The 24839-nt window shown below is 37.7% G+C and overlaps 1 protein-coding gene across 1 annotated transcript in view; it reads left to right on the top strand.

Annotated features, from left to right (window-relative positions):
• LOC148422006 (leucine-rich repeat-containing protein 4C-like) overlaps nt 1–17039 on the top strand; it is an 86925-nt gene extending 69886 nt beyond the window's left edge. Inside the window, exons 1-3 of the transcript XR_015865969.1 lie at nt 3945–3986; nt 14812–14897; nt 16552–17039. The gene's annotated coding sequence lies outside the window, so the exon portion shown is untranslated. Of the gene's footprint in view, nt 3987–14811; nt 14898–16551 lie in introns of the transcript that reaches the window.
• Nucleotides 17040–24839: the final 7800 nt, after the last annotated feature.

Genomic DNA, 24839 nt, shown 5'->3' with positions numbered 1-24839 from the left:
AACACCCCCCCCCCCCCCTCCCGGACCTTACAAATATGCATTGAGGTGTAAATTAGGGTTTTGCCGATCAGGGTCCCAAGCTGGCGATTCTGCTGGTATTTAGCATCTGGTATTTAGCATCCGTTGATACAGATCACATGAATTAGTTGCACTTTTTAGAGAAATCTTTTTTTTATCATTTGTTTAAGGGCTGCAAAAAATATGATCATTTTAATAAACAACAATTTTAAACTGCTTTTAAAAAAAACTAAATTAAAAATATATTAACAATGCATTTTCATCCATCCATCCATTTTCTAGAGCCGCTTATCCTGATAAGGGTCGCAGTCTTGCTGGTGCCTATCTCAGTTGACTTCAGGCACCCTGAACTGGTTGCCAGCCAATTGCAGGGCACACAGAGATGACCACTTACAAACAAATCTAAGGACAATTGGTAGTATCCAATCCAACTAGCAGGCATGTTTTGGAGATTGTAGGAGGAAACTGGAGAACCCGGGAAAAACAAAATGTACGGGCACAGGGAGAAAATGCAAACTGCAATGGAACCCTGGACCTTCTCATGTGAAGCGGATGTGCTAACCAGTGTTGCCCAATTCATTATATTAATATCAACTACTGTCATCAACCATCCTTTTGAGTTTGTCATTCATTGCGCAAGAAAGCAAAACTATTTTAATCATCTTATGAGGGGAGGGAGCAAGTGCGGGAAACATGCAAACGCAGCAACACAGTGCACAGCACACATGTTAGAAATCAATGTCAGTGTCAGCAAGACGCAGCCATGGACCTGGATGCTATACTGTAAATGGAAAATATAAAGGACACATATATTGTACCATAATCATAATTTTAGATGGACAAGTTGATAAAATAGCAAAGCCTGTGGTAAAAATGTTTTAGCAGTCCACACCTTTCCAGCCCATTCATTGAATGGGAGTTGCACCTTTCATTTTATGCACATTTTCATTATGATTATCGTCAGTTTTGGTAGTAATACATGACAAAAGTAATGTAATTACTGTAATGCTTTACTTTTTACTGTAACGTGGCAGTATACTACACAAAAAAAAAAGTGACATTGTACTCATTGTACAAATGAGAGTAACGCAATGCATTACAATGCAAATTCGCCAAAAACACAGCAAGATTGAAGGAGAAAAGTCCAGGGCGATATGTTCACTTGCTGATCTACTACAGCTGAGATGAAACGGCAGGTTGAATATGGACAATATGTACACAAGATGGACATACGCTCATTACTTTCAGTTTGTCAGGGATAATGACAAGAAGAATATTAGGTGCACTTTGTGCGCAACACCTAAAAAGCTGTCCAATTTGCAAAATAGGACCAGTAATTTTACAAACCATATAGTAGCATGAATTTAGCGAAAAAAAAAACACCCGAAAGAATTGCACTCTCTCACTGACATCAAGAAGTTAGAAGATTTGTTAGGAGATAATGCTGCCGCTTTCCACAGTGGATTGACCAGCATTTTGAAACCTTGTCAGCAAGGCCCCTGTCGCAACCAGCATACATGGCAAGGTCAGTTAACGCTAATCTTCACTGTACAATTGCTATTAATAATAGTCTATAAATAGTTCTGCTTAATGTGTATCAAGATGAAGCCATACAAAACTCGTGTTGGACAGAACGTTAAACATCTGAATGATGTAGGCTATCTGCTAACGTTAGCCCCACCGATACCATCTATTTTTGAAACATGTGTCCCTAACCAAGCCGACAAATTTAATTTTAATGTTAACATTGAAATTGTGAAATGCACTCTGTTTTCGCAATGCATCACTATACTCTGAAGCTAAATTATAAAGGGATTAAAATCCATCCCAAAAATATATTGTATTTTGTCTTAAGTTATTGCAAAGGTTTACAATAGAATACGCTTGTAATTCGGAGAATAATGACCTTGAACCCCACCCAAATGGACTGAAACCAGGCAGAGGAACGAAATTTGCAAATTTATTAACACAATGTGCACATAGCACGTAATATGGGTATTAAACTTTTTAAAGTCACAACCAAAAAAAACAAACTAGGAAAAACAAACTAGGAAATTTTACAGAAAAGTAACAACCAAAAGCAACAGAGAAAAAGCTCATGTGAAAGCACCAACCAAAGAAACCAAGGGCAGGGGGGCGGACGTCGTCGGATTACTAGTCTAAAAGTAACAACAAAACATAGAACTTGCAATAGTAGCAAAAGTAGCAAAGCAAGTTCACCAAAACCCGGAGATCAATGGCAGGAGGCATAGGAACACAAGCTTGCACAGACAGATTGGCAAATAATTTTCACTGTCGTCCTCCTGCTCCGCCTGCATCTAAATAGTCAGATGATGACGACTGACGGAATGCAGTTGTTCAGCCCCTAACTCCGCTACCCCCCCAATGAAGGAAACCCTGAATCTATGTTATGCCCAAAACAACATTAAAAGGAACACACAGTGTGGAAACATGATAAATACAGCCTGTGAAGTTTTCTTTCTTTTTAAATATATATTTATTTTTTAAATAGCATATATTCTATTGTATACTCATTCACCTTGTTGCAGTACAGTAGTGTGTTTTTGTTGCCCATAAGACATATCAGGTATATGGAGAAGCAGTAGCCTGAATGACGAAATAAGGAGGCGAAGGCAGGCCGTGTATTTTGGACCCACAGACATAAGTGGGGAAGTTAGTAGATTTTTGTAGTAGATTTTTCATTGCTAGTTGCTTACTTTTGAAAGTAATATGTTTATTTCCAATATTAATATCTCGGTAGAGTCACGAGTTACCCAAGTTACTTTTTCTTTCAGGGATTAAAATATTTAAGAGTTAATAATGATTTCAACATTGTAAAGAAAATTGGAAACGTTGCTGCTGGAGGTAATTTATAATGAGGATTTTTAATGTCGCTTAAGTCAGTTAGCTTAGTCAGTTTATCCTTCCTTATCTACCAGCCAGACCACATTCCATTCAATTAGCCCAATCACCACCAGGTGCAAGCAATTACTCCCCCGTGTACTGTATTTAAACCTGGCTGTCCACGTTCCATTTTCCAGATTGGCTTTATACTAAGCTCTCCTGCATAGCTCCCTGTTTAGCCTGCCCAGATATCAACTTTGTCTGCCCCTGACTACCTGAACTCTTGCTGCCCTGGTAAAGAAGACCTACTCTCCCTGCTTGACCAAGATTCTGCCTGCCCCTGATTAGAATTCCTGCTCTTGGTTGACTCCTTCTATCAGCCCTCTGTTTCTCCTGACTGTTAATGAGCAAGCCAGCCTCAACTTCCTACCTACCTCGTCTTTGTACCTGTGTTTAACTCATTTCTCTTTATCCTTCCCAGTCTATTGGGTCCAGTCACCAATTGTGATACTTTAACAGGATGTTTTTTTAACTCTAAATTAGTATAGTTACAATGTTAGATGTTTCACCTTTATAGTTGGAAATCACTGTGTCTGTTTAATATTTATACATATAAAAAATGTTTGGATTAAATATTGAAATAGACTTTGATCCAGTAAATAATTAATCAGACTATACACCATTAATATAATTATCAACATAACCTAAATTGAAATGGGAAGAAAAATTTAAATTGCGAATGTGTTCCTGTTCTAATGTCCTGTTTTTATTTATTTATTTTTTTTAACCTATTCTATTATACTAACAAATAATAGTGAGGGATGAAGTATAATTCATTTGGCCAAACAAAGAAGACTGACCGACAGACAACCTGTAATAAAGGCAAAATTAACAATTGATCCAGATACAACTTGGGTGCAGTTTGATGTTATTATTAAAAAAAAAAAGAAAAAGTCTAAAAAAACAATTCAAAGCACTTAGTTAGAATTCTTTTTACCTAAATTCGTTTTCCTAAATGAGCATATTCAACTCATTTAATGGCGGTAATGTAATTTGTCCCATTGGAATTACCGTAGCAAGATGTCATCGGCCACCAGTGGTCTTCTGCACAGACACAGAATACGGTATGTTGTACATTTTTATTTAATGAAACCGGTAAGTAATCGAGCTCACAAACAATGAACACCGAGTTATGTAAGTAAGGAAGGCAAAGAATAGTTTGGGTATTGGCCATGATCAGTTACATTCCTGCTGAGATTATAATTTGATGAAAGATAAGAAACTGGTGCATATATGCTCCGCTACAGAATTTGCGCGGTTGTGTTTTTATTTTTAATATATCTCTGTAGCCTAATAATAGGCCATGGGCTCATTGTAGCAGACCACGGTAATGGAGGGCCTGTGCACAGAATAGTTTTATGTCAGCAGCGCCCCTGGCAGAGAACCTATCCAAGGCAGATCTCAGCACAATGCAGAGTGATTGCACTTTAATCTATCATCAGCTTTCATGAGCAATTGTTCCACTTTGTGTTGGCCAAATAAAGTGAGACCGGGATTCTCAAGTGATTAAGTGATTTTGCACAAAGAAAGCCCACAACAAACACTGGGAACTAAAAGTGATGCAGTGGAGCCAATTTGCAGCAAACAAATGTTTGTTACAGAAAGCCTGGGATAAGGAATTTAATTATACCGAGTGATTTATGCGTGCTTGATTAAATATTTATCAAATAGTGATCAATCAAAAAAGCTGTTATTCTACTTGGACCCATAAAGAGTATGTTGGTATTAGTTTCTTGAAGAACCTTTTTTTTTTTTTTTTTGGTTGAGCATTGGTTGTAAAACGGATGACCTGTCAGGTCACAAGAAAAGGCAATTGCAAACAAATTAACATTCAGCCCTATTTTAGCAGAGCGATGCTTGTGAGCTTGGCGAAGAAACGGTGCATCTTCATTTTCGTGCCAGCGCAAGTCTAACCTACCATGTCTGGGGCAGTGTTGCACCTGTTTGGGGGTTGTGGAGCCCATTAGGTTGTCGTGGCCTGACACATTGATAATTTACAATTATCAATTGACATTGACATTGATGGTCGCAAAAAGGGTAAAAAGCTTAGGGTAAAAATGGGTGTCTCTTGGTTTTCGTGCCAGGGGAAGTCAAATTTTATGTGTTTGTGAATACGGTCGTTAATCAATATAAATGTATTAATGAAGGTCTTGCTTTTTTTAAGTTTGTAAATACCATTAAAAAAATAAAGGAAAACAATCAAGCAGTAATATAATGGAGGTTATTTAATCTTTGTGGGGCCCCATCACTGAGATGTTACATTTCAAGGAGGTGTTTGCTCCATGTTAAAAAAGAATTTTCAACAACATAAATGCAGCTACTACCTATATTTTATATATAATCTGAATAGTTGATTAATAGCAAGCTATCGGTATGAGCCAACTCTCAAAATAATAATTTGTGGAAGAGGAAATGTTTTACCACGCAGCTCACACCGATTGATTAGTGCTCAACGTGAATTCACATGGCCTGCATAAAATGTGCTATGGAATACAGAAAATGAACACTGAATTATTAGTAATTCAGCGTTCACGACTACTAAATACACGCCGGCGAACAAATGCATGCACACTCACCCTTGTTTGTCGGTGTTTGTAAACCTGAGCATTTCTGTATTTGTGGCACTGTTATATTCTTTGACCTTACCACCAAAACTCTTGCCACCCCCTTGCTAGCCCAGGTAAAATGTAATTACCTGGAAGCAGCAGTGACTGAAATACATTCCATCTTTTTGACATTCATATCACTCTAATGTGCAGTGGAGAGGATGTGATTAGATTAGATTAGATATTATTTGATTTAGACAAATACAATTACAGTATTTTTTTCCCAAAGGCATGTATTTAAATCATTTGATTAGACTAAGTATTTGTTTTTGATACTGAAAAGATTTGTCATTGACAAATAGGAGTGTCAAACCCTAATCAAATGTAAAATTATTTATGATGACTGGATAATATTATACTTCATTCCCTTTTTTACACCTCGCCACCTTCATATAAAATGAGTTTATCTCACATTGGGATGCATGATCTTAATGTAGATAGTCAGCTTTGGGAATTCACGGTATCTTCCAAACCCATTAGCCAACGAGTTGCTACCTCATTTTCCATCCTCATTTGATAAACTGGTGACAGTATTCTTGACCCTTCTTTCGCTCACTCAGCGATGTTGCATCCATAGTTTCTGTGGGATGCACATTTTATGCTTCAGTAGACGGCGTTAGCTAATTCATGCCGCTAATTACCAAAACAGCAGTGCTAAATTGTTTGCTGATGTTGTGCGATACCCATTTGTAATACATGCTGCCACTCTTAACAAGCTCTAACATTGTTAATGAGATTCCATATGACATCAGCTCGCATGGAAAGTGTCTGTTTAAATCTTGAAAATTGATCAATGATTTTCATTTGTATTATAATTATTACGTTGTTATAGTTACCAGTTACACGGTGTGTCTTTGGAAGGCAAGGCAACGTTGTTTACATATTGTAGTTGATGCACAAGATAACTCAATGTGCTTCAAATCAATAAAAGTCCAAACTAAAAAAAGCTATCATGCATAGCGCTTTTCCTCAAGGAATTCTATACTGAATACTTAACTACCGATGACACTGCATCAGTAGCAACTGGGGGTTCAGTTGACATAGTTCCAATGCCCTGGGACATCCACCGGCACTGGCTAGGGACATGACCATTCCATGCCGTGCCCTTCCAAAGTGCTGTTACTTCAGAATAATATAACACAAGTGAAAGTAAAACTACTCCAAAAACTCCGGCAACTAGTGAATGTTGTACCTTAATATTTTCCCCTGGACAGTTACATTGGTGTATATACACTTTTAATAAATAATAAACCAAATCAATGTCAAATGGTCCCTGATGTTAAGAATGACTTTGGAACATCACTGATTTATCAGCTTTGGTTGTTAATAAATTAACTCCTGCTTGATATCAATGTTGCTAAATGATTTAGCAGTGATAGACCGCAACCCTGCACGTTATTAAAATGCCATAGATCTATAGTTGAGAAGGAAGCTGCACGGAGGAGCCAGTTGCCCTTGGACTAACCAGCGAAAGGACACCTTGACCGAACAATGCCACATTGAGGCAGAGAAACTCCTTGTTTTCTCTCTAGTTACCACGTGATTGCATTCACAGCTCCGTGGAGGAAGAGGTGAGCAACCTTGACATGGAGTGTAAAATTAACCGAGAAATGAAGCATTGGTTCATTGACATAAGTTTAGTTTTTATTTGAAATTAATTACTAGCCCTAATGTTTGGATAATGTGCCTTTCTCAATGAACAGCTATGGAGCTATTAACAAGAAAAATGTAAAATGAAAATTGTGTTTCGGAATAACACATCTTTGACTTTATTTTACAGGGCTCTTTCACTTTTTAAGCAATGTTCTTGTATGTTGTCGACATCATCTTAATTTAACTTCTACCATCAGGAGAGGATAGGTTTACATCATATTGTTTTAATAAAACACATTCATACAAATGTATTCTAACATTATGTCGTCACATAGAAAACATACACTTGGCTTTATTAACAACTCTCATAAACTGACTTGGGAAAATAATATGCAGAAATAACCACCAGCATTGCATTTTGGTGTAAAAAAAAAAAAAAAAAATCCAAACTTTCCTTTGAATGCATTTTTAATCTGCAAATGCTAGTCTTGAATATATGTGCTAGGCTGGAAGAAAATTCTGCACCTTTTGTGACAACAAGATGGAATCTTGTGCTGATAGCTCGTAGGAGGGTTCATGGCATTGTCTCGGGAAAACTAATTAACTGATGCATTCCATTTCATCAGAGTCTGGGGAATCATCCATCACACTCGAAGGCAAATACAAAATATAGTACTCATGCAAATTAAAGTCTCAAAGAGCTCATGGCTGAGCACAGATCATTTTCATTCATCTATTAACTTATAACTACATGACTCTTTTTATGTGAGCTAGTGGCTTGACCGTTGCCCCAAGGTCTTTGATTGAAGATTTTTTTTCTTATCTTACTTCTCAAATTCAGCCCTACTTATGGGCTATTTATCAATTATACTGCTGTATATACTCCGTATGTACGGCTGCAAGAAACGTGAGCTATTGATTGATTAACTAGGTGAGAGTAAGCGAGGAAAGAAGCAGACCTTGGTCGGATGCAAAGCACTGGCTTGTCATCGGTCTTCGTATCAACATTTGTCAGTGGCTTTAATAAGCGCAGCCAAACACGAACCCTTGTCACAAACATGCCAAAGAACAAACGGGGGTTTTTGTCAATGAGCTATTTGGCAAGACGACCAAAAAAAAAACTTAACTGAGAGATATATAGTCTGTAGAGTTGCATCTAATAAGAAAATGTATATTAAATCAGAAAATACATCAAACGACAATTTCTTTTGATCGTATACACGGCACTTTAAATATCTAATAACATTCGTAATACTAGATGAGGAGAGGCAGAAAATGGTGTGCATTAGCAGAGCAGTCGGAATTGTTCAATGTATCTCTCGAGAACATAGACAGCCTCACAACTTTATTGAGCAGAACTCACCTAATAAGGAGAGTTTGGTTGCAGAGTTTGATTTGTTCTGTCATCTCGCAATACATGGACAGCTCGTGATTGCAAATACTCTGAGTGCAACAGTCCTCCCTGGCTGGTTTGCTCCATGGAGCTGGCACCAGAGGCAGCAGAAATGAATGCGACTAAGACTGATGTTAGCACAGGAGCAGAAACATTTGTCGTTGGTATTTTAGGTTAAAGTTTTGGTTTAATTAAAAACAGTATAAATAATAAACAATGATAAGTTGATCTCATTATAACAGCAGTAACAAACAACTGTTTCCTGTAGCCATAAACCAAACCTGCACAGTAAAACTTTAGAACCATCCGTCTTTACAAATTTCAGATCAACAATATCAATCAACAATAATCAACAATATCCTTCCGATATCTGATAGTCACAATCTTGAGGTCATGCTACACCATGTCAATGGGGACTGTAACTGGGCTACTCCACAGGTGTATTTTCTGCTGGTGAAGCTATGCATTTTCTTCTTTCTTTCAGAGCCTATTATGGTAAAGTTAATGTTCTGTTCATTTTAATTGGCGGAAGGATGAATTTCTGCAGTCAAGGGATGATTACTTGCTTTTTTGTAGATGCCGTGATTCTGTTGGCTTCTCAAACCACAATTTCAACTCTTAGTTGAAGTGCTTCACTGACAAGCAACTGGAATGGGAATCAGCACTTCCAAATCTGACACCATGGTACTCTGTTGAAAAAGAGTGAACTGCCCACTTTGTTTCAGGGATGAGCTCCTGTTCTAAGACCAAGAGGTCCAGTATCTTGGGGTCTTGATCACGAGTGAGGGAGAAATCAAGTGAGAGATCGACAGGCAGTCTGTGATGCAGACTATTTATAATGTTGTTGTGGTAAAGAAGTTGAGCCAAAAGGAAACTCTTTGGTCTCTAGCTCAGAGGTCTCCAACCTACGGTCCAGGAGCTAAACTTCAGCCTGCCGGAATTTATGTTGCGCCCCCCCCTATTTGATGTTAAATTATATTGTTAGTGCCACCCTCACTTTTTTTTTTTTTTTTTTTTTTTTAATGCCTTGTCTTTGCCCTGGGCATTTTGTGTAGCTCCCTGTCTTTTTTTTTTTTTTTTTAAATCACTTGTGGGCTACTGTTGCACAGGCTCATGACAGCTTTGGGCACAATCTAATTCGAAGCTGACACCAAGTGGGAGGAACATTTTTTCTGTCAAGCAGTCCCAGTTATGTCTTGTTCAAAACCTGCTGTGAAAAAAGGGAAAAGAAAAACAGGATATGGATTACATTTTTATTTATTTATTCATATGTTTATTTTAGCACGGAGGCCTTGTCTTAAATGCACGGAGATAGTTGTGATGCACAAAAAATCTAAAGTCCTACTAAACGACACATGGTGAGGAATAATGAGAACAAAAGAAATGTGAAAAAAACGATCCAGTCACCAGTCTTGTTCATGTTATCAAGAAAGAGTCAAAAGAGTGGATTAGTAATACTTTTTAAGTATTTTTGTGAAATACTTGATATAGACTAGAGACATGGACTTAATCTGCTGCAGCCTTCCCTTGAATTTAGTTTGAGACCCCTCGTCTAGATTTACTGGTCGATCAATGTTCCTACCCTCACCTACGTATGGTCATGAGATGTGGAGTGATGACAGAAAATAGAAGATCCTAGTTACAAGTGGACAAGATGAGTGCTTTTCCGAAATATGTGCTCTCCCTCAGGGATAGGGTGAAACAAGCCACAGGATATTCGCTCGGGCATCTTATCTGGATACTTTCTATAAGCCTCCCGGGTGGGGTGTTCCTGGCAGGTCCCACCAGGACTAGCCCTGGTGATGATCCAGAACATGCTGAAATGCTATTCCGTGTCATTTATATATATATATATATATATATATATATATATATATTATATATATGTGTGTGTGTAAAATGGAAATATTATATACTTTAGATATATTATTAAATATTAAATATTATATACTTTAGACCAATGCACAAACAGAATCAGTGATTTACTTAGGGAATCAATGATCTTTCTAAGTTTGAAACTTAGAAAGAAATGCCATGGAAAATGGTTTGAAGAAGCAGCCCAAATTATTTGTATTTTATATATTATAAGTCTTTATATTTAAATCACACATGATGCAATTGACAAAAGACAAATGCCCATTGCTACCATGTAGCACCACAGATCTGTCTGGAAATAAATCTTCCCTAAGAGCAGTTTGTATTGACACTGCTGTAAAAATCACTGCACTATCGACCACACAGGTGGATGCCCAGATGAATGCATAAGGCATTTGGGAGAGTCCAGACAGACCACAAATTTTTCCCTGGGTCTTTTTACTTGCGACTCAGTTTAAAGTACTAAGGGATACAATGACAGGAACATTGGCTATTTGGCTGTGGCATGTTCACAACTATACTCTGTCGTTTGTTGAAATCTTTTATCATGTGTTCCAAAATTGAAATATTGCACTGCATTAATTAAAAGTAAATTGCTGAATTCTGGCTGCAAATGTAAACACAAACAACATTTTAGTCTAGTTTTGTCAAGATGTACAAAAATACACATTTGCATTGAGCGGAATGATCAGTTGTCAACTTTGCATGTCAATCCTTGACACTAGTAATTTGAGGCTGAGCAGACTGCTAATTACCTCTTGCCACTGGTTTCTGTATCTATTCCGTCTAGTCATTGTCTCCATGTGTCCATTCCCTTCTAATTACTGTCATCCCACACTCAAGAACGTGAATGCAAACAGTAATGGCTGGGTGAAAAGCGACATGCACCTATTCACAGCTTAGTCCATCGCTCTTTCAGTTTGCATCCAATTGGCTAGAGCGAATTTCTTCACCATTCTTGAGGGAACTACAGGGTTAGTATATCTAGTGCAGAGAAGAAGATTCTTGTTAATGTGACTTGACTGCATAGACTGGTCATGTGTTTGATGATTTGACTATTTCTGTGTTTCATTTATACTCGAAGGCTCCAAGTTCAAAGTTGGAAGTTTAAATTGAAACACCCATCAAATTCGGAGTTCCTATTCCTCCCTCGGGTATGCTTTCAAACATTGCTGCCCCGAGTTTGAACAGTAAGTCAAAAGTTATTGTGATACTCGCAATACTATTACCCCGCCCCCACGTTATATCAACAGTCTGTCTTACAGTTGTAAGATGTTTCACTGTCAGTTGTAAGATGTTTCACTGTATGCAGCCAACTTTCTTTTGAAATTCCAATGTTTCTTCTTAAAATGTGCTTTTATTGTAGGATTGACACGCTACCGCGGAAACAGAACATGCAGAGCTAACTCACAGATTAGAAATGGCTCGTTTTTGGCTGATTCACAACACACTGCATGTTTCATTACTAAATGATTTGCCAACTTCCACTTGCTTGCTGGCTTTTGTTATTTACTCAAAACAAATTGTTTAAGTATTTTGAGCATGGCCTTTGTCCTGTCAGTAAAGAGCCCGGTACTTTTCGATAATATTTCCAGAACCTGGTAAACTTTATACTCCAAGTGTGCCATTACAGGTGTATTTAATTGATGGGTGCTCACTTCATGGCTGAGCAAATTAATCAATGTAGTATCTCTGTCCCATCTGATAGATGCAATAAGTTACCAAAATAAATGCACCATGTGCCTGGATGCTGCAGGATTCTGCAATTTTGGGGAGACAACTTTCTTGCTTCCCTCATATTCCTGTGAATTAAAACGTGTCTCTTTAGCATGGCCGATTCAACTGATAATGATGATGCACATATATTCATGGAAACAGCAGTGTACATCCACCTCCTTTATTTCAACCAATTTTGCTGTATGACTCAGAACTTGTAAATTGATGACTTCAGTCACTTTTTGTCATCTCACATTCATTTGGTTTAGACAATCTGCTGAGACTTCCAAACACAATTGCTCCCCTCCTATCAACTCCAACCATAGTTTCAATTTTACAGGTGGAGAAATGGACTGTTTTCATTCGCTGTCCCCCATTCCCATGTCTAAAGAATGAATGAACAGCAAGAGCGATTTATATGGAAATAAGCTAATTTGAGTTTTGTCATCCTTTATTTATGGCTGTGGGAGTGGGCATTAGGTTCCTGCATACTTATATTTTTAAGCAATCTGTCAAAGTGGGCGCATATGATGGTGTAGTGGTACATTTCACTGGTGCAGACAATGTGGATTCACTGAACGATTGCTTGTGAGTGTGAATTGGTGTCAGTGTCTATTAGTGCCCTGTGACTGACTCGCGCGGCCAGTCCCAAGTGCAATCTGCCTTTCTCCCAAAGTCCACTGAGACAGACTTCACCTACACCCCACAACCCCCAAGAAGTGGCCTCTACACTATAAAGTAAAAATAAAAAACAGTTTGGTACACACTATATCGAATAATTAGCTTACTCACATATTAGGTTGTTGCCCATCAAGTCAGGTCAAATGTATTTATAAATTATATTTATTTATAAAGCGTATTTAAAAAGGCAGTATTCAAAGTGCTGTACTATGAAATAAAAATGCAAGTAGAAACTTCAAAACACATAAATTACACAAACTAGCTGAACACAGTTCATGCCTATGTAGCATTGATGGTGTTGACAGAAGTCAAAATAATACCAAAAGTAACAATAATGTAATACACCACTAAAAACAGGACATTTGTATCTGCATTACATCAATTTACCAGATGTATCAAACAGTCGAAAAATTGTTGAAAAATTCACAGCAATTTTTTAATATTAATTATTATTTTTTATTAAATAAAATGTCTTATTCATTAGCCTATTTGCCTTTATTTGTATGTGGGTGAGAATTTTGTCAAGTTCTTTATACTAGCACAGTTTTGATGAATTCAGGAGTCTGAGCTAGATGTGTTGGCGGTGTGCATCAATGACCAGTAAATCATGTCACTGTAATTCAATTAAATGAAAATACATTGGCACACGCATTGTGTGTTTTCACTTCAGTATTTGATTTTACGTGACCTTCAACATGCTTGTTGTAGCGAGTCGGTCGTAAAGCTAGCCTCAGTACATTGAACAACGCACCGGCACTTGGGTGATTTACATGAAGCAAAATATTTGCTAACTAAATGCTGTTTTCTTTACTGCATTTTATAAATCTTTCTTGTGTGAAGATTCTCAAATCATGTTAAATATGTTACCATACATGTTCAAATAAACAGTGATTGTGATCTTGTCAGCATATTTAGTTATGAGTAGATATTTTGTATCAAACACAAAAAGAACGTGATGTTGCGGAAATATCAATGCTGGGATTATCGGAAGCAACACAAGGGTATAATGGCACTACCGTAAAAATTTGTGCAGGTCAGAGCCATAAAAAATTTGTGTAATGTCCAGGACAATATTAAAACGTGGAAATAAAATGTCGATAAAACATGGAAATTCAGAAATACTGTAAGGCTCTGGAAGTGGATTTGTAATTGTGCAGTGCTGCCATGACCATTTCGCTTATTTGACCTTTTTTTTAAAACAATTATTCCACTCACTATCTGCAATGGGGGCTGGAAGGGGATTCTCTAATATATGCAAATGAATACCGTCATGACAAAACTTGCTTTAATGCAGCAATGAAAGCATGCCATCAAAAGGAAAAGACCCCGGAACCGATGATTAATTGCATTTGGATTCTTTGCCGATGTTCGACTGAAAGGAGTATCTACCATGAGATAAGGAAGCGCATGTAGAGTATGTCCAATAACGGAACAGTGGTGACCGTATTCTACATGGCTGTGCGTCTATCTGGCATCTGTTCAAAATTGTGCTGAAGGGTTACGCGGTGGTTTTGACCTTTATTAGTTGCTATGTCCGTTCTATAAATCATTTGTGAAATGACATTTGAGACAAGGAACTCCAGGAAGGTGTTAGCTTGCTTGACATATACGGTATACACACCTTAACAATGGTGCGCATATTCTACTAATCCCCTATTTTCATTCACCGTTTCGCCGCTGGGAAATGAAAGTCGAGACCTTAAGGGACAGTGTGTAAGATTTTGACCGGTTTTTATTAAAAAGGAATAAATGAAATGATTTTAAATTTCAAAAACTTGCACATGAGTGTGTTCTAAATGACCACCAGTATGTTTTAAATATAATCATAGATCTAGTTATCATTAAATGATATTACATGGTGGGTGGTACTTCTCTGGAGGCAGCCATTTTTGTTATAGCTACGGACAATGTCAAATTCAGCACCCTCCAGCACCTCCTGCTGTCTGTAATGAAAAACTGTCTAAATCTTACACGCTATTCCTTTAAGGAGGTTGTATGACCATGCTTTTTTTTTTTTTTTTCTAGAAATTCCACAAGGGACATCTCTGTGCAAGGCAAATCTTCGTCAACAACTCAGAACTGTAGCCGTGACTACCACATCGCATGTGTAGGTGGGAGGATGTATTGTCTTGAAGTTGGAACCATGTTGTTTTAATCTATGTTAGAAGGTACTTCTGTAATGTTTCCCCTGCTGACTTACTCAGCATGCCATCAAACTGAGTGCAGAGTCAGCAAGTCAAGAATGTCATAGCTGCTGTTGCACACTTGACAAGTAGCTCATTACCCATTTGTTGACCTAGATGATACAAGCTTATTTTTTGATGTATTGTTTCATTTTGTTGTAATGAAAACATATCTCAACTAAAATGTTGGTATTAGTACGTTGCATCCAATTTTGCAAGCAGAATATTTTTCATCTTTCATTTTTCTTTTTTTTTCTTTGTAATAATCTTCATAATAATCAGTAATGTTTGTTTGAATAATTATCAAACTATTTGGTGTTGAATAATGTTTGATACATTTCTCTTCTGTCCGAAAAATCTTCAGTATGCACACATGAAATGTACAGACCAAATATGGCTAAATACGTGTTCTCACAAACAATCAACAGCGAACTCACATAGTAATTAGGGCAAAGATTAAACCGTTATTAGCATATCAATGGCATAGACAGTCTTTGTTTTCTTTTCACTAATCCTCTTCGACCCTTTTGCTCTTGCTTTAATCCTCCCTTATCACTTGGGTCATTACACAGAAGAAAAAGCTCCCAATTTCTTCTCCTGTCATCTACAGTAATTATGTCATTATCTTGCCAGTAATTGCAGTTTAAAGATTGGTCTTTCTGCATATGTCGAGTTGGAAATGCATAAAATATTATTATATTTTAAAACTAATTATCATTGAATGATTTCCAAAGTAAGCTGGGAAATAACAATGCATGATAATGCAATTTGCTGTCATTGCTCACATACATCGAATGTACTTTATCCAGTTTTATAATAATCCACACCAGTAAGACAAGTACATAAAAATGACCGTGACACAAATGATAAATACAAAAGATATGCCCAGGTATTGTTTTTTTTTGTTTTTTTTTTAATGCCATTCCAATGAAGCTGTGCAGATTTTCAAATTTGTATCCTTGAATGAGCTGCCTCAGAGGCTCTTTGTGCTTCTATATATATATATACTTCTATATACTATATATAGTTTATGTTATTATAATGTATTGAATTTCACTTCTGCTGATAATCACGGGTCTATTAACATGTTAGCAATGTGACAAGATTTTTAGCAATATGACCAGAGTCTTGTGAACAGATGAACACTAAATAAACACACAATAAACAAATAAATAAATAAATATCATGTGGGAGATTCTCCAATCACAATATGTGGTGGCACAACTTCTTTTCAAGGAGTACAGTGAAGTGCAAAGACAGTTAAATAGAATAAACGGGTGCCATGTAATATCTTACATGACAGAAGAGGTTGAAAACTCCTAAAGAAGTCAGTATAATAGTCATAAAATAATAGTTTAAGTATAATATATAGCAGTAAATGAGATGAATCACAATCTATTCTTAACTGCAAAAAGGCACACAATCACATGTACATTAGGAAACGTGTGTGTAAAAAAAGGGGAGCTGTTTAAACCAAACCTCTAGCTGCATTTGTCTTTGGATTCTAAAAATCATAGAATTGACCAGCTGGTCTCACAATGCAATCAAATTTTTACAAGTAATGGAAAACTCGCCTCCGCAGATGGAACATTTTTGGCTGGATGGACCTTGGAGGAGTGTAGGATCGTTTCTCTGTCTATTCTTTCCATTGAGGAGGTTGAAGATTGCAACGTTCTGAAGATGTTGGCCGCACATCGGGCAAACGGGCAGCAGCCCGCCATGACAGAAAATCTTGAGGGCTGTCGACAATCACCCAGGCACCGTGTGAGTTCAATCGCAGGCCGAGTGCGATTCCTGAACTCCTTCGCAAAATGGATGACAACTTGGAGTAGTTGTCACCTCAGTAAGAATTGACTGTTGGCTGTGAGGAATCCCCAGAGGAAAAAGGAGAGACTAAAGGCAAAAGTAAATTGGAGTCAGCCCGAGCAGAAATGAATGCCATCATCTTTAGCAGTGGCCTTAGAAGGTTGATCTGGATGTTATGCAAACAAGGCTGGCTGCTATCTCCCGCCCTTGCATTCTATTCTCCCATGCACATTTGTTTATTGATCAGAATTCTCCAGTCAGCTCCACAGCCATGTGTTTATGTCATTAGACAGCAGACATGATGGGTTGAGAGCTGAATGGAAATGAATAGCACCATTTTTTTTCTTCAAATTGCACATTGCAAAAAAAAAAAAAAAAAGCCACTTGTTCAAAATTCGAAACTGTTAAAAATTCACTTAAGTCAAATACTGTGTAGGCAAAATTGACTTTTTATTTTAATTAATTAAGGTTGTCTGCTGAAAATAACTAAGTAACTTGTAATTAACTTTTACTAATGTCACTCATAAAATCATGTAAGCAATATGTAAGTAAATTTTGAAGTTTCTTCTTGATGGTAGACTAATGATGTCAAAATTGGCCTCCACCGACCAATATTTTGCAGCGTGCCAATAAAATGCAAGAGTGCAAGAAAATATTTTCTGAGACAATGACAATGATGACAATGATATTTTCATACATTTAGATGTGCTATAAAAATGTACAAGGGAGGTAAGATTCATTATATTTCCGGAATTAGGGGGATAGTAAGATTTATAACCATGCACTAAGCATCATCAATCTTCTGAAACAGGTGAGTCTAATGAAAATGCCTCTGTAAATTGAGAGGTGCATACAGGGTATTCAAATTAAGACTGCCAGCATGTGTGCAAGTGTGTGTGTTTGCTGGAATGTATCTTGATGGTGTACATTTATAGACTAAGAAAAAGTGAGTTTTGTTTCTGCAGTGGCGCAGCATCTTAGCTGGGCCCACTTTTCTACAAAGGGATCTCATATGTCCTTCCTGGTATCTGCTATAGCCTTTTATCCAGCTTGAGTTAGGGGTTGGCCCGGTAGGTCTCCTTCTTCAGCTTAATGGCATAAGCGCGCATGTGTCCATAACCGGGTATGGTGAAAATGTGGAGGTGAACATGGTCCACTTGGACTCAATGTCCTCTTCCTCCCTTGATGAACTTCTGCCGGATATGGGTGTTGAAACTCTTTCTGTTGGGGGATTTTGCCAGACCTTTCCAGAACACCCTCACAATACATTTTAGTCTGCCAAGTCAAACCACCATTGTCAAAAGACAACAAGATGTTAGTCGGAGCTTCTCGGCTTCTTACCACCAGGACAATGACATTCCATATCTGAAGAGCTAGCTTCTGTTACCAAAGTTTGAAATTGGAGGAATCTGGTTACAATTTCGGTTTCTAACAATATATTGATTGTAATCATTCAAAGATAAATTATTATTATTTATTCACACTACTGTTATATTTATGTTATGTAAAACAATACATATTGAGATGTAATTTATGCTGCATTATTTTGGTGGAAAAGAGAACACGGAAGTAGTGGACTGAGAGTTTCCGGGTCGGCGATGCAAAAGAGCGTGCCAAGGCTGGCACTTCTCAGACGCAATGTGGGAAGAAAACCGGTCGCGGTGTAATCATTTACGGTTCATTTCTGCCTAAACTGGTCAGTGAATGGTGGATAACGGTACAGTATTGGCACTTATTTGCACCTTTGTTTTCCGGTTGTACTAGCGCGGTCGTATGAGACCTCCGTTTTAATTTACAAGGCCTTGCTTTGAAATGCTCTGTTCGTTCTGTTTGTTAAGAGGCGTGTTGTAACATGTAACAAAATATTTCATTTGTCATTTCTGCTAACTGTATCAATTACATAAACTAAGGGGCGGCATGAATTGGTGGTAGAGTGGTCGTCTCCCAGCTGAGAGGCTGTGGGTTCGATCTCCTGACCAGCAAGACCATGTCAAACTGTCCTTGCGCGAGACACTGAACCCCCAATCGCTCCTGATTCAGCCTCATCAGTAGGTAAATGACTAGCTAGTGCAAAGCGCTTTGAGTACCCAAGATAGAAAAGCACTATATAAGTAAAAGTCCATCCATTTACCAAGGCCTTGTCAAAACGTAACAATCCGTCTCCCTCTCGTCATTGTTGTTTGTTTATTCAATAAAAAAAGTTGCATCTTTATGAAAACGCAAAGTGCGGTTTCAAATGTTTGTACAAGCATTCCAAGTCGCTAGGTGGCAGTAATGTCTCATATTCTGTACAATGAGAAAGAACTTCCGCCTCTGACGTAATTGATATCCGTGTCTTCGGCGGGAAAAAGAGAAGCATGTAGATGCAAATCTCCGTTGAACCTGGTCACACGCAACCACGAAACTAGAGGCTTGGGCAAATCTCCACTTTGGTCGGAGGTTTTGGAGCATTCGATTTTGATGGAAAAAAAAAAGCCCGGCCACATATAGCAAATGGGGCAAATCGGCGATATAACCCTGGCTACATGTAGACAAGGCCAAAATATATAGCATAGAGGACCAAATTAGAAGAGAGTTGATGTCATTAAGTTGCACTTTGGTATAAATATTATTTCCACAGAATGTAAATGTAATTTCATTACATTTTGGGAAAAGAAGAAGCTTGTAAAAAATATCTTATTGGTAATGTGACAGATTTGGACCGAACCGAGTGAACGGGCGGAAATGATTAAAATAAGTGAAGTTTTGTCTACGTGATGTGTTTAATAAACACAGAGACACAATCTAGGAAGGAAACCGGTCACGTCCTCCTTGTTTCATTTCTACGCTTCATTTCTACCTAAACACGTAAACATAAATGTTGCTGTGGCCCACCCCGCTGGAGCGATAACAGAGATATAGTAGAATTCTTCTTGTCTTGTGTTGGTCCCCTTAAAGCAGGGGAGTGAAACTCATTGAAGCTCAGGGGCAGCATGACGAAAATTTATACTCAAGCTGGCCGGAAAGGCAAAATCATGCTATGTTTCTTAAGAACAGTTAGTGTCTATTTTGTGGAGATATCTGTTATGCGCGACACCTGGTCCTGAATCCTCACGAATAGTGGAGATCAACTCGAACCCTGGTCCCCTACGTACCCCAATATAGCAATTTCCCTTAAATTGCATGAAATGAATGAACATTTCTTTCTTTTTTCTTTATTTTTTCCCATGTGATCATACATCAATACATATTCTGCAAAGAACACATTTTAATAAAAAAAAAAATAATTGAATACATAAATACAATGAGAGCAGCTCGCTGACGGACTGATTAGCAAATCCGAATCCCAAATTCAAATCCGGCTCGCTCCAGCATTCCTGTGTGGAGTTTGCATGTTCTTCCCGAGCCTGCATGGGTTCTTTCCGGGCACTCTGGCTTCCTTCCACATTCCAAAAAAAACACGCATGGCAGGTGTGTTGGACACACTAAATTGTCCTTAGGTGCGATCGGGTGCATGAATGGTTGTTCCTTACTGTGTGCCCTGCGATTAGCTGGCAACTGGTTCAGATCATCATCTGCCTACTGCACGAAGGCTGCTGGGATGGACACCAGCGAGGAGTGAGGATAAACAGCTACAGATAATTTATGGATGATACATACAATAAAACATAAATGTCCAGAGGAGGGAAAAAAAATGCGGTTGGACAACTTTTCGAGGTGTGAGAGTAAAATGTTGCTGGAGTATCTCGTTTAAGGATAGTGGGTGGCACACACATAATTATATTCATGACAACTGCAAAGGAGCAGCCGCCCATTGTGCATATCTTCATGATCAAAGTAGTAGCATGACAAAGCTAGACGCTTATGCTAATGTTAATCCTAGCAAATTGTTCTATTTTCAGTCACTCAAACAATCAGCAAGCATGGCATCTGGTCAATTCCACAGACCAGTTGACTTGCAATGTCCCTCTGGGCATTACTTATAAAAGTAAGACTTTTGCATCGTGATCTCTGTTGTTGGCTGTTGTTGATGACTGCGGCGGTTGCTTACGCTTACCTTAATTAAATATATGCATATAAATTACATTTGACATATTGGTGATTTCATTTCTTATTAAACATGTGTTTTATGGTATCGACCTTTCTAATCAGGGAAAACAAGGAAAACGTCTTCTCACTCTGTGGCTACCACACCCCCTTTATGATGTCGTTCAGTGACTCCGGCCATGAAACATCCATCAGCCATCATCTTGACTGCTTATCCTAGAGGGTCAGAGAGTGAATGAAGGAGCCAAAAAGAGGCATTTAACCGGCATTAAAAAGTAAAAAAAAAAAGTGCTTATGAATCACACTCAATGACACACGTCCCTCCAATCAAATCGGTCCCTGTGGAACCCTGGTATTCATAACTGCGCGGGACATACTGACATTGAGGCTGTGTGCGCCCAAACACACATTTTCGCCACTTCAGCATTTTCTACGGTAAAGTTTTGTAAGTAATACATGAAACGTTGCGGTTTACATGGCTGACTCGGTGCAAGATTTCTCAATTTTGAACATTTAGCAAATATGCCTCTTGAGTGTACATTCACATCCCTCCTCATTTTCATTGTAACCTCAGAAAAATATTAGTTACTGCCACAATTTTTCTGATTTTATGACTGTTAATTGTTGGCTTTGATGAGGAAAAGACATATAAAAATTCAGTGCGCAGAAGCACAACTGTCATTGTGAGTTATCAAACTTTGTAGATAGTACATAATTTTGTGATGTTGAGGTAATCAAACTTCAATTCTCTTTAATTTTTGAAAACTCCTCTTTTAATTTTTGTTGAACATTAAGTGTGTAAACGTCCAGAGTCCAAAAATGCCTTCATTGGGTTACACATCGCTACTGTCCTTTCTTTATACTCAAAGACAAAAAGAGGCATTCCGATTTTATATTGCAAGGACCTTCTTTTCAATGTAATATTTTTATTTACATTATATTTATACGTTCACTTAATAATTATAATAGCTGGTATTGCTGTTAGGTGTTAGATTCTAAAATGTATCTGTTGAAATTATGACTTTCATCCTAGAATTGCTGAAATGGTGATGTAAGACACTTGGTTTCCTGTTGAGAAAATTGCCAATTACCTCCATTTATGCCCTGTCAGTGGTTCTTTTAATAGGACACTGCCACCTGGGGGGTCAAACAGCCTTGTCATTACTAATGCGAGGGCTTGCTCAATAGCAATGTTTGAATCAAAGGCAGTAATAAGGTGGGAAAAGCAGCCTTAAACTAAAGTAAATGAGTTCCCAAACCAAAGAATAAAGATGAATACAGGAGAAGGCGAAAAAAGACAACTAAAAATGTAATGTTTTCAAACAAAGGATTTTATTGAATGGTGATCTGTAAAGAAAAGGTCCATGATTTCAAAACCAGGGATACCTCTGAATATTTCTTATCAACAAGGTTGGCACAAAGTGGTGGTGGTTAGCACTTTTGTCTGAAAAGAAGAAGTTTCTTGGAATTAGTTTGTGTGCTTGAATCATCTAGTGTTGAAATGGTACTCATCAATTGCCAGCATGTAGTGTTTCACATTGGAAAACACAATCATTGTTTTTTTTTTTGTTTTTTTTTGTTTTTATAGCTCTGAACTTGAAATTGATGTGAGACTAAAATATAAAATAAAAACATTAAATAAAAAAAATACACTGCTTCAGCTTCTTTGATGGAGGTATACAGCAGTCTTATTAATGCCTATATAAGAAGGAATGAGGGTAGGAATGAGGTTCGTCTCTTTAGAAATAATTTAAGACTAATGCTCTAAATGATTTACTTGTTGTTTGTCAGTGTCTCACCTAACTAAGAAAGTAGATTTCCAAAATGTTCCAGAAAATTCTGATTCTTGTTCACTTCCTGGGCAGCAGACTACATTCTATAATCGAGCAAACAAAATAAATAACAGTTAAAATAACAATTTAAAAAAAAGCATAAATAGCAATAAAACAAACAGAAACAATGGTGCTACTAATATAGTGCAAAATATCATGTTGGAAAAAAATATTATTTATACATGCAGTAAGAGGCATATTAGTGCTTGAGAGATTTGTTCAGAATCCAGATGGCCTGTGGGTAGAAGCTGTTTGCCAGCCTGGCAGTCCTGGGCCTCAGGTTCCTGTAGCGCCCGCATGAGGGCAGCAGTTCAAACAGGTTTTGTTGTGGATGAGTATTGTCCCTGATGAGAGTGAGGATCCTCCGCAGAACCCTGGTGTGGTAAATGTCCTGCAGGGATGGTAAGGCTGCTCCACAGATGCGCTGTGAGGTCTTGATCACACGCTGCAGAACCTTCCTGTCTTGTGCTGTACAGTTGCTGTACTACAGTAGACCGTGATGAAGGTGGAGAAGACACTGGATTGTACATCTGTAGAAGTTGTTGAGAATCTTTGCTGGTATGCCAAATTTCTTCAGTCCTCGCAGAAATTGCAGTCTTTGTTGGGACTTCTTGATGATCTGTTGAGTGCTGTGGGACCAGGGGAGATCATCACTGATGTAGGTACGGAGGAATTTGAAGGCTTTCACCTTCTACACCTCGGTCCAATTGATGAATAGTAGTGGTTTGTGCGGCTCCGCCTGCCACCTTGGATCTATGATCAGTTCTTTGGTTTTGTCTGTGTTGAGGTGGAGATTGATGCTGTAACACCAGGCCACAAGGTCTGCCACCTCTTTCCTATATTCTCAGCCCCACCAGTGATCAGCCCAATGACTTTGGTGTCATCTGCGTACTTAATTATGCTGGTGTTGTTTTAGGAGGCGACAGCAATATGCCAACGCCACCCCTTCCCACAGCAACAATAATCAATTGAAGCCATAATTGTACTGTATGGGGACATCTCTATACCTGCCCAAAATAGAATATCGAAACAATTACCCACGCAAGCACACATAACAAGAGAATTGATGACATAAGCAATGCATACCATTTTGTCATGTTGCTCTGTTTTGTTTTATAAGTAGAACATTTAAGTTACCAAAATAAATAATAGGCATATATATATATATATATATATATATATATATATATATATATATATATATATATATATATATATATATATATATATATATATATATAATGTTTATGTTTATATTTAATATTGGATTTGAAATGTATGAAAATAAGCAATTAGGAAACAATGTCTTCCATTGTTAAGAGTTTTAATCCAATAAACGAGCAAGTGTGTATAACAGACTGCCTTTCGAGCCACTTATTCACTCACACACCAGTTTGACCAAATTCCAATCAATCAGGCCAATCACAGGCACTCCTAAAAGACACAAGATTGGCTCACAAATACAGTATGTTATGTAATATGATACATGTAATATGTTTCACGTAAAAAAAAAAAAATCTGGTATCGAGCTACAATTATACAGACATTAGATTAAGAACCTCAATATTAAATTACTGTATATAACAATAGATACACTTCCATGATTATGTCAAGTCTACCAGAATATTGCAGGTTTCACCTTTCCAGTCATCTGTTGGCCTTTTAAACCTACAGTATTTTTGTTTTTGTTTTGTTTTTTTGGACAAGGTGGGGGAAGGCCAACTTTCCTTTGTACTACATCTTCCAAGAGAATCAATACTGAAATAGGAAAGAATGCCTACAGCATAGTCATCTACCGGCATGGTGTTTCATGTTGTCACTTATGTTGAACCAGACTAAAAAAAATAGACTGACATCTGTGAATAGACTTACAATTGCAGTTTTTCTGTCTCCTGAGAACAGACCCAGGGCACATGGTTTAAGTTGCTTGCTCTGTATATTCCTTCAGGAATATGTGTCTTTTAAAATGGACCATCAGCCACTGCTTTAGGCTATCGCACTGCTGAATCACATTTTTGTCAAAGAAAATGAGACATATCGACATGTTGCATGCTGCTGAGAAAGCAAACGTTAAAAGGTCAATTACCAGTACGGTAGAAGTCTTGATTAAGGGAATTGCATGCCTCTAAACTAAATTTGATTGCTTCTCTAATAAGGTGCTTGCCAAGCAATGTGTCAGTATTTACTATGTATAAATGGAAAAATA

This window comes from Hippichthys cyanospilos, chromosome 6 (assembly GCF_059441005.1).
Source record: "Hippichthys cyanospilos isolate Australia breed blue-spotted pipefish chromosome 6, RoL_Hcya_1.0, whole genome shotgun sequence".
NCBI lineage: Eukaryota > Metazoa > Chordata > Actinopteri > Syngnathiformes > Syngnathidae > Hippichthys > Hippichthys cyanospilos.
The sequence above is the reverse complement of the archived record's forward strand: the minus strand, read 5'-3'. Positions and strand labels throughout refer to the sequence as shown.